General features: G+C 43.7%; 1 protein-coding gene across 1 annotated transcript in view; it reads right to left on the reverse strand.

Moving 5' to 3' along the window:
- Positions 1-12,447, reverse strand: part of LOC126252441 (beta-alanine transporter) — a 512,871-nt gene that overhangs the window by 231,797 nt on the left and 268,627 nt on the right. The window lies entirely within an intron of this gene.

The following is a 12,447-nucleotide window of genomic DNA, read 5'->3' on the forward strand; positions in this document are numbered from 1 at the left end:
ATTTGTGTGCCTAATCATTACATTTAGATTTTGTTTAACTTATGAATAAAAACTGCTAGGAAACGGTTGTGTCTTTCTGAATACAATAGAATGGCCAAAGGAGTTTGAAGTACGTGGTTTCCAAAAAGCAATAAATGATGTGAGGCGGTTCAAGAACACAGTGCTTTAACTTGCTCTTTGGAAACTCCTTCCGCGAGTGAGGTGCAACACAACTACGATCGAGAGCATCTAGAATTATCTCGCTCCTCAGAATACTTCGCTCACAGACGCTAAAGGTTACTTCCGTACCTCATAAGACCATACACGAGGAAATTTTCGTGGAACGTGGGATGGATGAGCTAGTTTTTATACACATAATCCAGCTTATTTCCGACAGTTTACCATTTTGCTTGAAGCGTGTACAGTTTCTGGTGAGCGTATGTAATGACATGACCACAAGCGAAGCACCTGGCCAGATGTTGCATGTTGTAGGCTTGGACCCTTCCCATTGCTAGAGAGTCTCTCTTATGTATTACTGAACCAAGCGAGCTCTTCGGTCTGGTCCCCACTAACACTATATCGAACGTTGTATACAAAGAAGCCTTATAAGTCAAAAGTAAATTCCGCATATATGAAGTCTCTGGGACAGCTCCAAATAAAGACCAGGAAAATGCCAGGTTTCTCAGCTAGTACTTCCTATATTCCGTACAACAAAGCAATGTCAAAAACGAAATATGATTACACCGCGTATAGGCTTAAAATAAGAAAGCATTATTACTAAGTGTGCCGCCACAAGTTCAAAGAGAGGACGTTCATTATCGGCCAGGGATATATCAATGAAACTAGATCCACAAAACTAGGCTCACTTTATAGATCCCAAGCCATTCAAAAATCATACAACTAGAGGTTGAAAAGAATGCGGGAAATGTAAGAACTGAGGATTTGCTTTACATGTACCTCATTTTTTCGAAACATATCAGGCAGTTGAAGATTGTTAATCATCTACAAGTGTTCTCAAAACATAATTATTATAAATTAAGTGTTAATTCACAAATTATTACTAATCAATTATCCAGTTTCATTTTTTTTTTTTTTGCTTACTAATCGACCATATTTAATGTGCAGACAACTGAAAATTATTGGCTGTGCCAGAATGTATTTTATTATTTGACAATTCTTTACATTGTATCGAAGTACACAAATATCATACTGTGCGTACACTTTGTGTAGGTTCGAGCACACGGCTAAGCAGCTCAATGGGGCAACGCGTGACCTACCTTCCAGCTTACTATGGTTCTAGTAATCTGGAGTTAGTGGGTGGGTCAAGAGGTTAATGTCTCCTATTCGGCACTCATATGATTTTTTCGGGCATTAAATGTGTAGTCAACTAAAATTAACTTACTAACTACTTGGAAGAATACTTACTAATTGATGTATCTGATCATATAATAAAAAGTGTATTGTGAGTTTTATTAACTATTCTATATGGCTTTGTTAACTTTTACTAATTTTTCTTATTAACTTTTCTAATGATACCCACTGATCTGCCTTCAGCTGTAGCTAAAGTGAATCCCAGTCAACTCTATGGAAATTCCATACGAGAACCTTTTAAATTTTATTCCGGCAATAATGAATTTCGTTTTTAATATGCTTCCACCCTACTTCGTGACTTTGCCTGTTGATTTGCTATTGACAGTAAGCTACTGAAATTTTACAAACCTTTTCGATTACTTGGAAATTTCATGACATGTACGTGTATCAGCAGGAGTGGTCTTTTGACCCCTGATGTAACGTCTTTTTAGAAAATTGCCCTGTTGTTAATTGAAAAGGTACTTTCTGTGGATTTTGTTTCGGTCAACAGTCGTTACGTCGAATGAATGCAGGCTCATAATCGGTAGAGTTTCCACACTGGACACTGACAGGTAACGTCTCAGTTGTGTTTGTTTGGTGGTGTAGTTACTTGTCTCTTAGGTTAGACAGTCTTTGCTGACATGCAAGTACCATTATCAATTTCGGTGTGTCAGTGTGGTTTTACCAACAATGAAATTTTTTTTTTCTGAAGAAATGAGATTCTGAATCAGAAAGTGACTTGACAGATTCAGATAGCGATTATTTCTAGACTCAGTTGAAGATGAAAATAGCAAGACTGAGGAGTAGTTATCGTTAGATGGTCTCCCCATCTTAGTTATTTTCACAGAAAGCTCTGGAGTCAACTTTTGCAACAGTGGAGATGGCAACAAAGGAGGGTACGCAGTGGAAGATCGCTAACACTCCTACGCCTGCAACAAGGGCTGCTTTGAACGCCTTGAATGAGCAAGGAGGATCCACCGCATGTGCCTGTCGCGAAGTGTATGGCACGGTCAACAGTACCATCCGACGGCCCGGTCACTGACTATCTCACCCCCATAGGGGTTACATTTGCAACAATAATGAATAACTTATTTCTTTATTTCTGATCAAGAAACCTAATACATTTAATACCAATATTCGTACGTGTAGCTCCAAAATCATCTCAATAGCGACATATTTTCAAAAATCCTACGTCCCCTATTTCACCGCTTAGTGATGGTATTCCGGAAAATCTCTTCTGAAAGGACGCTTGAAGTATCAGATCGACGCCCGCTTCAAATTTCAAGTATATATCCCTAGCAGTTTGGGTGTTAGGTAGTCAGGACACTGGGTTTTATAAATATCAATAAAAATTTACTGGTGTTCAAAATTCAAGTACGAAAAAACTTTCGCATGATGTGTCACTGCCAAGCAATGCTGCTCGATGAAACTATGGACCATTCGTAGAAGAAGCTGCTACAGTAAAGTATAGGTCACTGAAAGACACACGCAATGAGATGAGCTGAAATTACACCTTTATTCAAACACAATACTCAACGTTGAAGTCACCACCACTTTTGTTAGGGCTTTTAATAGGGTGATGATCACCAGGGAAGGCACTGCATGCTCTGCAACATGCTGTCTTGCTGACCACGGGGTTGTCAAAGAGTTCGTGTGGCAGGGGATTCTTTCCCCCCACCAGCGCTGTTGACAGATGCTGCATGTTCGTTGGTGCTTGTCCATCTCCTCAAAGCATCCAACACTAGGTCGATGGAATTTGTGTCCGGGAAATAATCAGGCCAAGGCTATCACCGTATATCTTCTCGTTCCTAGAGCTTCTCTGCCTGCGCTGTTCGATGTGGTCGGACACTGTCATCTACAAAAATATATCAGTTTCGAATGCACATCCGAGCAAATGCACATGTGGAGGGAGTAAAATATCAAAATAGATTTGGTTAGTGTATTGTGTTCAAAGAGTCAGAGGTCAATATTACGTCTCACCACAACCTGGTAGGCCTTAATGATCACTTTCGGGAATATTGGATGATTCGTCACATGCCGAGAGGTGCGAACACGTAACGCATTCGGGAACATTATCGATGTCAACATCATTGTAAGAGGGTACTCCTTTCTCATTTGCGACTTTTCTGGGGTCTATTCAGTCCTGGTGTCACTTTTATGACAGTGCACGACCGCTTCAAATAGCACAAGTTAAGGTCTTTGAATACAGTATATTTGTGCGAATGGAGTAGCCTTTCCCGTTCTCCCTCTCCTTAAATCCGATAGAGCACATGTAGTAAGTGTTGGGGAGACCACTCAACAGTTGTTAACCACAATGATGGATGAATGAGACGCCCTGCTACAGTAACATTTTACCAAACTCGTGATGAGATGGCAACACGTTGCGAAGCATGCATTGCGTCTAAGGTTGACCTCACCCCCTACTACGAACCATGTCCTGCCTTTTGTAATTTCTAGGAGACCATAATGAATTGCGGTGAATTCTGTGTGATTCTTTTCTTTGTCATTTCTGTTAGTGTAACTGAATATTTCATTCTGTTAGCTTTCTACTACATTATAACGTATCTATGTTTGCTCCAAGTTTCACCGAGATATGTTATTTGGCAGTGACACATAGGGCGGAAGTCAGTTTCGTGCCTAGGTTTAGCACACGTGTGTACTTATAATATTACTTATTTTTAATGGCTATCCGCATTTCACTTTACTCGCTATTACGGAAATAGAGAAGGATTAATGAAGTATAATATAGTTAACTGTATCATTTCATTCCATCTAACATTACCTTCGTTTATTATCTGGTTTCATTTAAGGAGAAATGAAAACTGCGTCGTTACCATTATTGATGGGCATAAACTGGGGCTAATGCAATACTAAGAATATGAATAAGTAGAAACATCGCGTCTTTTTTTAAGCACAACCACCCTAATGTGACTTCTGTGAGATGACGTCTCTACACGGGAAAAACAAATGCATAAAAGTTCGCAAGCGCCATGTGGGAAATCTGCACACCGCGTGAGAGCGATTACGCTCGACTTTGCCAAAAGGGCTCACAGAGCGCAACCGGAAGCTTTCAGCGGAGGCGCGGGGCGGGTCCAAATCTAGCCGTGCGAATGCCCCGGCGCGTGCCGATGGTGTGGGGCTGTGCGGGCCGGATGCGCGGCCCCTTGCAGCCTCGTCGCGGCTACCCGCACACCACGCAGCCCGCCACTGTCTGGCGCCGCGCCGGGAGATACGCCGCCCGGCGGGAACCAACGGCTGCGAGAAAGCCCCACTGTGTTCTTTCCGCTCCTTTCCGTTCCCTTCTTCACTCTCCCCCTGTGATCAAGCACTTTTCTTCCCTGCCCTCCTCGACCCCGAATTGAAAAACGGAATTTTCTCTCCCTCCTCGTCGCAGATTCATTATTCGCTCGTGTTCGGAGCGCAGGTAAATCTATTTTCCAATAAAATTATCGCTCGATTGCGAATATCTGTGCGCCTTTTTCTGCTACTCCTTTCATACGAACACACAAACACACACACACACACACACACACACACACACACACACACACACACTTGTCTATATATACAAATCCTATACCTCCTGCGCTCCCCTCGCGCTGCTTTCCGGTTCTTCAGATTTCCTCCATCAATCAGGGCCCCTTTCTCTTCTAGCTGTGCTTCTTCTGACGTGATTCCCTTTCGGTTTCCTTTTGTACCTCTGAGTTTCACGTAACGCTTCGAGTTCCCTTAATATTGATTCGCCAGAAATAGACGTCAGGAAATGGACTGGAAGTTTCCTGTTTAGCTTCCATGATGTACTGAACGAACAAACTAAACACATCGTCAGTTAGGATATTACATGCCTGTGTAATGACAATCTTCATGTTGACGTACGTTGAATCTTCAAAAATGGTTCAAATGGCTCTGAGCACTATGCGACTTAACTTGTGAGGTCATCAGTCCCCTAGAACTTAGAACTAATTAAACCTAACTAACCTAAGGACGTCACACACATCCATGCCCGAGGCAGGATTCGAACCTGCGACCGTAGCGGTCGCTCGGCTCCAGACTGTAGCGCCTAGAACCGCACGGCCACTCCGGCCGGCTACGTTGAATCTGTAGCCCACGTCAGAACTGGAAGCAACATTACGCGTTTATCTCAGCATGCTTCACCACTTCGCCTACACTGTTCCGGTTTTGGTTTGTACAAGGTGATTATTATTAACGTTTAAAAACCGCCGAAGTGACGTAGATGACATTGAGGCCAGTAATTTAAAATGAGACATGTGTGGTCGGAATCATCGGAAAATACCCCAAAAATGAATGACAAGTACTGAGCGTGGGACGTCGTCAAATGAGGCACCTCGCCTTACAGCAGCGGTTGGGTTTGGGTGTGAAAAAATGATTGAGTGATGCAGTATTTGCATTCGAGCACCATTTGCAAATGTGACCTGTAGTAAAAACAGAACTTACGAAATTATTGTCTTCGCTGTAACAAAGTGTGGTGTGCGTACTGTAAGACCTTCGGTACATATACCATCAGATTATTTGACTTGTCGCTCTAACGAGGTAGGCGAGTGTCAGCAATATGTCTCGTGGTCTTACCGTGGCGTGTTTATCTTCTGCCGTTAGGTCAGACGATAGAAATGCCACTTGCACGCTTAGAGTAGCTGATTTACGGTGACCAACTTAGACAGAACTTGATTAATTTTCACACACATTTATTAAAATAATAAAAAGCATAGACATTACTTAAATTGATTCTGGATACAATTTACAATTGACAATCTGAAGTTCCTTTGGTATTGGTACGTTAATCTTATTCTCACATATCTCTGATACTTGACAAAATGTCTAGTCATTTCTCTTCATGGTTATGTACAGGAATATGATAATCTTATTAGGCGCAGACTGAAACTTGACTACAGACTAATGCAGACCAATGCAGACTTGTACAGACTGGTGCAGACTAATGCAGACTGAGTAATCGGAGGTCTGTACACTCGTTATAATACCTCGCGCGTTCAGGTATCACTGCGCGAGTGTGATCCGCGAGGAGAAAAGGTTCTACGTTAGCAGCAATCTCATTGGCACCGTTACATATTAATACGCGGATCGGCGGAAGCATAATTTGGCCCGTCTCTACGACAGTGCCATATCGTAGTGCGGAGACGGAAGAACGCTGCGCCTGCGCTGTTGTGCTTAGCGGGGCGCGCTCCAGTGGGAAAGTTGTGTGCGCGCTGACTACGCGGAACTATGTACACAACACAAAGTAAAAGTTTTTCTTCTTTTGTATTCTTTTCTTTTTTATTTCATGTTTTCTAAAGTAATTATTTAGTAATGAACAGGAAGTCGTTTCCAGGTAACAATATAATTCTGAATTTTACACTCCTGGAAATGGAAAAAAAGAACACATTGACACCGGTGTGTCAGACCCACCATACTTGCTCCGGACACTGCGAGAGGGCTGTACAAGCAATGATCACACGCACGGCACAGCGGACACACCAGGAACCGCGGTGTTGGCCGTCGAATGGCGCTAGCTGCGCAGCATTTGTGCACCGCCGCCGTCAGTGTCAGCCAGTTTGCCGTGGCATACGGAGCTCCATCGCAGTCTTTAACACTGGTAGCATGCCGCGACAGCGTGGACGTGAACCGTATGTGCAGTTGACGGACTTTGAGCGAGGGCGTATAGTGGGCATGCGGGAGGCCGGGTGGACGTACTGCCGAATTGCTCAACACGTGGGGCGTGAGGTCTCCACAGTACATCGATGTTGTCGCCAGTGGTCGGCGGAAGGTGCACGTGCCCGTCGACCTGGGACCGGACCGCAGCGACGCACGGATGCACGCCAAGACCGTAGGATCCTACGCACTGCCGTAGGGGACCGCACCGCCACTTCCCAGCAAATTAGGGACACTGTTGCTCCTGGGGTATCGGCGAGGACCATTCGCAACCGTCTCCATGAAGCTGGGCTACGGTCCCGCACACCGTTAGGCCGTCTTCCGCTCACGCCCCAACATCGTGCAGCCCGCCTCCAGTGGTGTCGCGACAGGCGTGAATGGAGGGACGAATGGAGACGTGTCGTCTTCAGCGATGAGAGTCGCTTCTGCCTTGGTGCCAATGATGGTCGTATGCGTGTTTGGCGCCGTGCAGGTGAGCGCCACAATCAGGACTGCATACGACCGAGGCACACAGGGCCAACACCCGGCATCATGGTGTGGGGAGCGATCTCCTACACTGGCCGTACACCACTGGTGATCGTCGAGGGGACACTGAATAGTGCACGGTACATCCAAACCGTCATCGAACCCATCGTTCTACCATTCCTAGACCGGCAAGGGAACTTGCTGTTCCAACAGGACAATGCACGTCCGCATGTATCCCGTGCCACCCAACGTGCTCTAGAAGGTGTAAGTCAACTACCCTGGCCAGCAAGATCTCCGGATCTGTCCCCCATTGAGCATGTTTGGGACTGGATGAAGCGTCGTCTCACGCGGTCTGCACGTCCAGCACGAACGCTGGTCCAACTGAGGCGCCAGGTGGAAATGGCATGGCAAGCCGTTCCACAGGACTACATCCAGCATCTCTACGATCGTCTCCATGGGAGAATAGCAGCCTGCATTGCTGCGAAAGGTGGATATACACTGTACTAGTGCCGACAATGTGCATGCTCTGTTGCCTGTGTCTATGTGCCTGTGGTTCTGTCAGTGTGATCATGTGATGTATCTGACCCCAGGAATGTGTCAATAAAGTTTCCCCTTCCTGGGACAATGAATTCACGGTGTTCTTATTTCAATTTCCAGGAGTGTATATTCATTTACTTGTGACGCAGTACGCTAGGGTTTTGTTGTACTGTACTTTGCAATAAACCAGCGGAGACCACGAGACCAGTAAATAAAATAAGAAGTCGTATCTCAATTAAAGACATAATTGTCTAACGCAGTGAGAAAATACAGCCTACCAGATACAAGACTCGAACCCTGAGCTTCACGTGCTGAAGATGCACACGTGGGCCCAGAGCCACAGCGACGTGAATACTACACTTCGGTTGGGATGATCGGGTGCAGCAGACTGATAGGCTTAACGGCTGCATGTACGGCGAAATTCGACAACTGGTTGTGACACGTGTTCAGCTTTTGCCATACACGTTTCGGGTTTCCCCCAATATTTGCGACTCCATGTGTCTTACATTACTTGTCTCAGCGTCATAAATGTCGCTTCGAAGCTTTTGAAATATTAACGAGATTCACCCTGTATACTACACTGTCGTAGGGAAGTATGCAACCCACCTGTTACATCCACCATGCTGTAACAAAACGGGGAGTGTCGACCTAATTTTAATTGCAAAACTGATCTCGTACTTCTAACGTGCTAAACGGTTTAACGCTCGAGGGGAAAGGAAAAGAAAAGGAACTCATCGTTTATACAAGTGGTGTAGAGTGCTTGTTTTCTTTAAATCGATGGTAATCTAAATACTCAAGTCAACAGTGATGTAATCAGCCATCTAATGTAACAAATATAAGCAGTAGAACTTGATTCGTATATCCAAGTAAAAAATAATTAAAGTACAAAATTGCTTGACTGTTATCATCTGACATTACATTTCGTTACACCCAGACATGCAGAACAGACTCTGATCGATAATACCTCGTCCGCCCCAAATATTTTGAGGGTGTATTAATGAAACTTCTGGACAACTTGTTGTGGTAGTTTCAAAGCGTACATTGCCTCTGCACACTGGCGTACGATGCACAGACCTTTCATACAACCATGAGAAACTGCCATAAGAGTTCTCCATTGAGATGTTCAACTTGCTTGTTACATTTGCACCTTTTTCGGTCTTGGCAAACCATGAGAGACCCATGCTCACGTTATCATTTGTGGTAGGTTGTTATTGAAACACCAAGTTTCGTCACTAATGACAACTTTCTCCAGAAATGAACAGTGGTCTCTTTTCATTTCAATTAAGCCGCGTCAAGGGTTCCAGTGTTGTGTTAAATCACGAGCTCGATGTCTGAGTGAAGCGTTCCACTTTTCCCTTCTTTGAAACATTCTGGTGAGCAGCTTTAAAAAGATCATTTAGGTATTTTGATGAGGTGGTTTGCTACGGTTGTTGAGAGCTTGAGGAACTGCGTTTTAGACATCTACTGCAGAATTCATTCTTTATTCGTTACTGATTCAGGTCATCACAGGAAATCAAAAAAATAAAACAACCGATATAAACATTAAATCAAGCAGACTGCTTACCATATAGATCCAGAAATAAAGTGGAAGTCCTGACAAAAGCGTTACATCAGATGGACAAGCAAGTCATTTTTCCTTTAGATGTAACTGAATTCCTTAAAGCTACAAAATGTTTATATAACCATACGTTATACGCTGTGACTCTAATGGCATAAAAATCTCAACTGAGTATTAATGGAAAAGCGCGGGAAGCGATCTCGGTTAAACAGAGAACGTCAATAAATAGATATGGGTATGAGAACTTGAAAGGTAACTTGTTTGAACTATTTAATTGATTGAGAATGTTGGCAAAATTTAGTGTACTAACAACATTTATTTTACCAATCAAGATATAAATTATACTAAACAAGTTATAGATTGAATTCCCTAAACAACTAACAGATGATGAAACACTCCACTGTGTGGCACCTGGTTGGCAAAGACAGTTTAACTAGGTGATCAGTGAATCAACTATTCTGGCACTAAAATTGTGGATAAAACTAAATTGAGATGACGCTGAGAAGACTTTGAATGATCAAATCAACTGAAGGTTCTTTACTTAGGTGCAGCTGAGAGCTTGTGGTCATTGAGATCTGTACGCCTTGACAATTCGGGAGCGGCAGTACATTACTCTCTTTACCTCGTGCGGTGACGTGACTTGCAGCTGGCGAGATGTGTGTGATGGAGGAGACGAGACGAGGAGCTGACACCTGTGAATCGACTACGGCCGCGAAATAAATGCAAAAATCTCACGGTCTAGCGATCAGTCAGACGGACTGCAATTTACTCTCCTGCAGAGCCCTGAAATCACTGTACATTTCAGTGCGTGACACAACCATTCGCTGGTCGTACCAAGGGCCAATTTGGTTCACTTATACGACAGAGCGCGCAAGGATACCAACCATCAAGACCGATAAACGAAAGCCGGCCGTAGTGGCCGTGCAGTTCTAGGCGTTGCTGTCCGGAACCGCGGGACTGCTACGGTCGCAGGTTCGAATCCTGCCTAGGGCATGGGTGTGTGTGATGTCCTTAGGTTAGTTAGGTTTAAGTAGATCTAAGTTCTAGGGGACTGATGATCTAAGATGTTAGGTCCCATAGTGCTCAGAGCCATTTTTTTCGATAAACGAAAAACGAATAAGTGTGCCCTCGGCAAACGAGTAGTCCGAGACGTATGAAGTCACACTGTATGTACTGGAAGAACTTCACCACAGGCTCCCCAGTCCAAATTACTCGCAAGTTAAGTCAGTATCAGGACAGGTCACAAGTGTCAGCCACACGTACCAGAGCTTCGACCAGAAGTGCTTACCAGACCAAAGCCCAGTAACCAAGTGCTTCCCACCTATCCAGAAAATATTCCTTTTTCCAGCAAAGTGCACATACGACAACGCCTTCAAATCGTCTTGAGCCAATCACAAGGCTCTAGAGGTGCTAAATACACCCTCCCACATGACAGCACAAATTCATGTCGAACCAGGGCAAGAGTTAAGACACCTGCGTCTCTGAAATAAACACAACAGCCAATTACAGGTTTTTTTAAGTTTTCACAGAGAGGAAAATATGATTTTCTCCAAAGTCATGTCTCTTCCCACGGCAATAAGTGAACAGATACAATCTCAAAGATCGTTATCCAAATCGCCTGTGCCGTAGAGCTTGTTAGTCTAAGCTGTCAGGTGTAATGAAGATTCCATCTCTACACGTTTCTCAGATGCCTGAGTTTCCTTATACATCAGGGGCAGCTGAGGGAAGGGGCTCACTGGCCTTCTTGCAATATCGTCGAAAACAAAAGAAGTGAAATTTTATTAAGCGTAGCTCTGCACACAGTGGCCTGTTTAAGACTCCACTTTGTAGACACGTTCCTTTAGACCGTTGCCCTGCCCAGGCTTCTGTTTTGAGTCACGGTAGGCATCCTGGCATTGTTCTGCTGGAGCCCTGTCCCAACAAGGGGCTGCCTGTCTGCCCTGTATGTTTGTGGACCTGGCCTAAGGGATGGGCTGGCCGCTAATTGTTTTCAACGCCCAACAAGCCGTTTATGTGAGCTAAGAATCATAAAAATACCTCATGCTTTTGGCGCCCTACCGGGCTCCATCAACGTCTGCTCAGGCCGTAAACTCTCTGGAGTCTTGTTCAAGGTGTGTCAGGTTGTAATAAAATCTTTAATAATTTCCTGTATGCGAAAAATAGGTGAGAGAGTAACTCATCCTCTTTTAAACTCTAATGAATAGAATGCAAATCACATTTTCGAAATAGATTATTCAAAAAGATACGGACCGCCAGGAAGAATAACATCGCATTATGTGACAGTGTGCCTATACAGATTCCATCTAAATGATTCCTGTTAGTGTATATATTTGTCTGTATCCTAATTCGAATATAATAGGTTGTGTTTTGAATTGCGTTTTTGGGGTTCTAATATATGAATGAGCTCACTGACGATCTCTGTTTAACTGAGATCACTCTGTTTCTTTCATACTCTGTTGTGTGTCTTTGTCAACCCAATTTTATGTAGTTAGCTTCATTATGGATGACGTATGGTTATGCTAACTTTTTCTAACTTTGAGGACTTTTCGTTCATCCAAATGAAAGATGAACTGCTTATCCATTTCAGCACTTCTCTGAATAACGAATGTAATGAAAAGAAAAAACCATCGGTACCGCTCTTTGGACCTATTGCTTACATGATTCAGCGTCTCATTCAAAACATATATTACTGTAACGTAGCATTTTCTGTTAATAATAGCTTAAAAGTAGTCTTATTTGTAATTTGAAACCAGTGCATTTCGTCTTAGGAGCCTCAGATGTCTATAAAAATAGCTATACCGTAGGATAAACAAGACGAGCATTATCTGTTATGTGCAAAGAACATCTTTTAGGAATAAAACATAGGAACATTTCGAGCTCATTCATTGCCGATC

This window comes from Schistocerca nitens, chromosome 4 (assembly GCF_023898315.1).
Source record: "Schistocerca nitens isolate TAMUIC-IGC-003100 chromosome 4, iqSchNite1.1, whole genome shotgun sequence".
NCBI classification, from domain to species: domain Eukaryota; kingdom Metazoa; phylum Arthropoda; class Insecta; order Orthoptera; family Acrididae; genus Schistocerca; species Schistocerca nitens.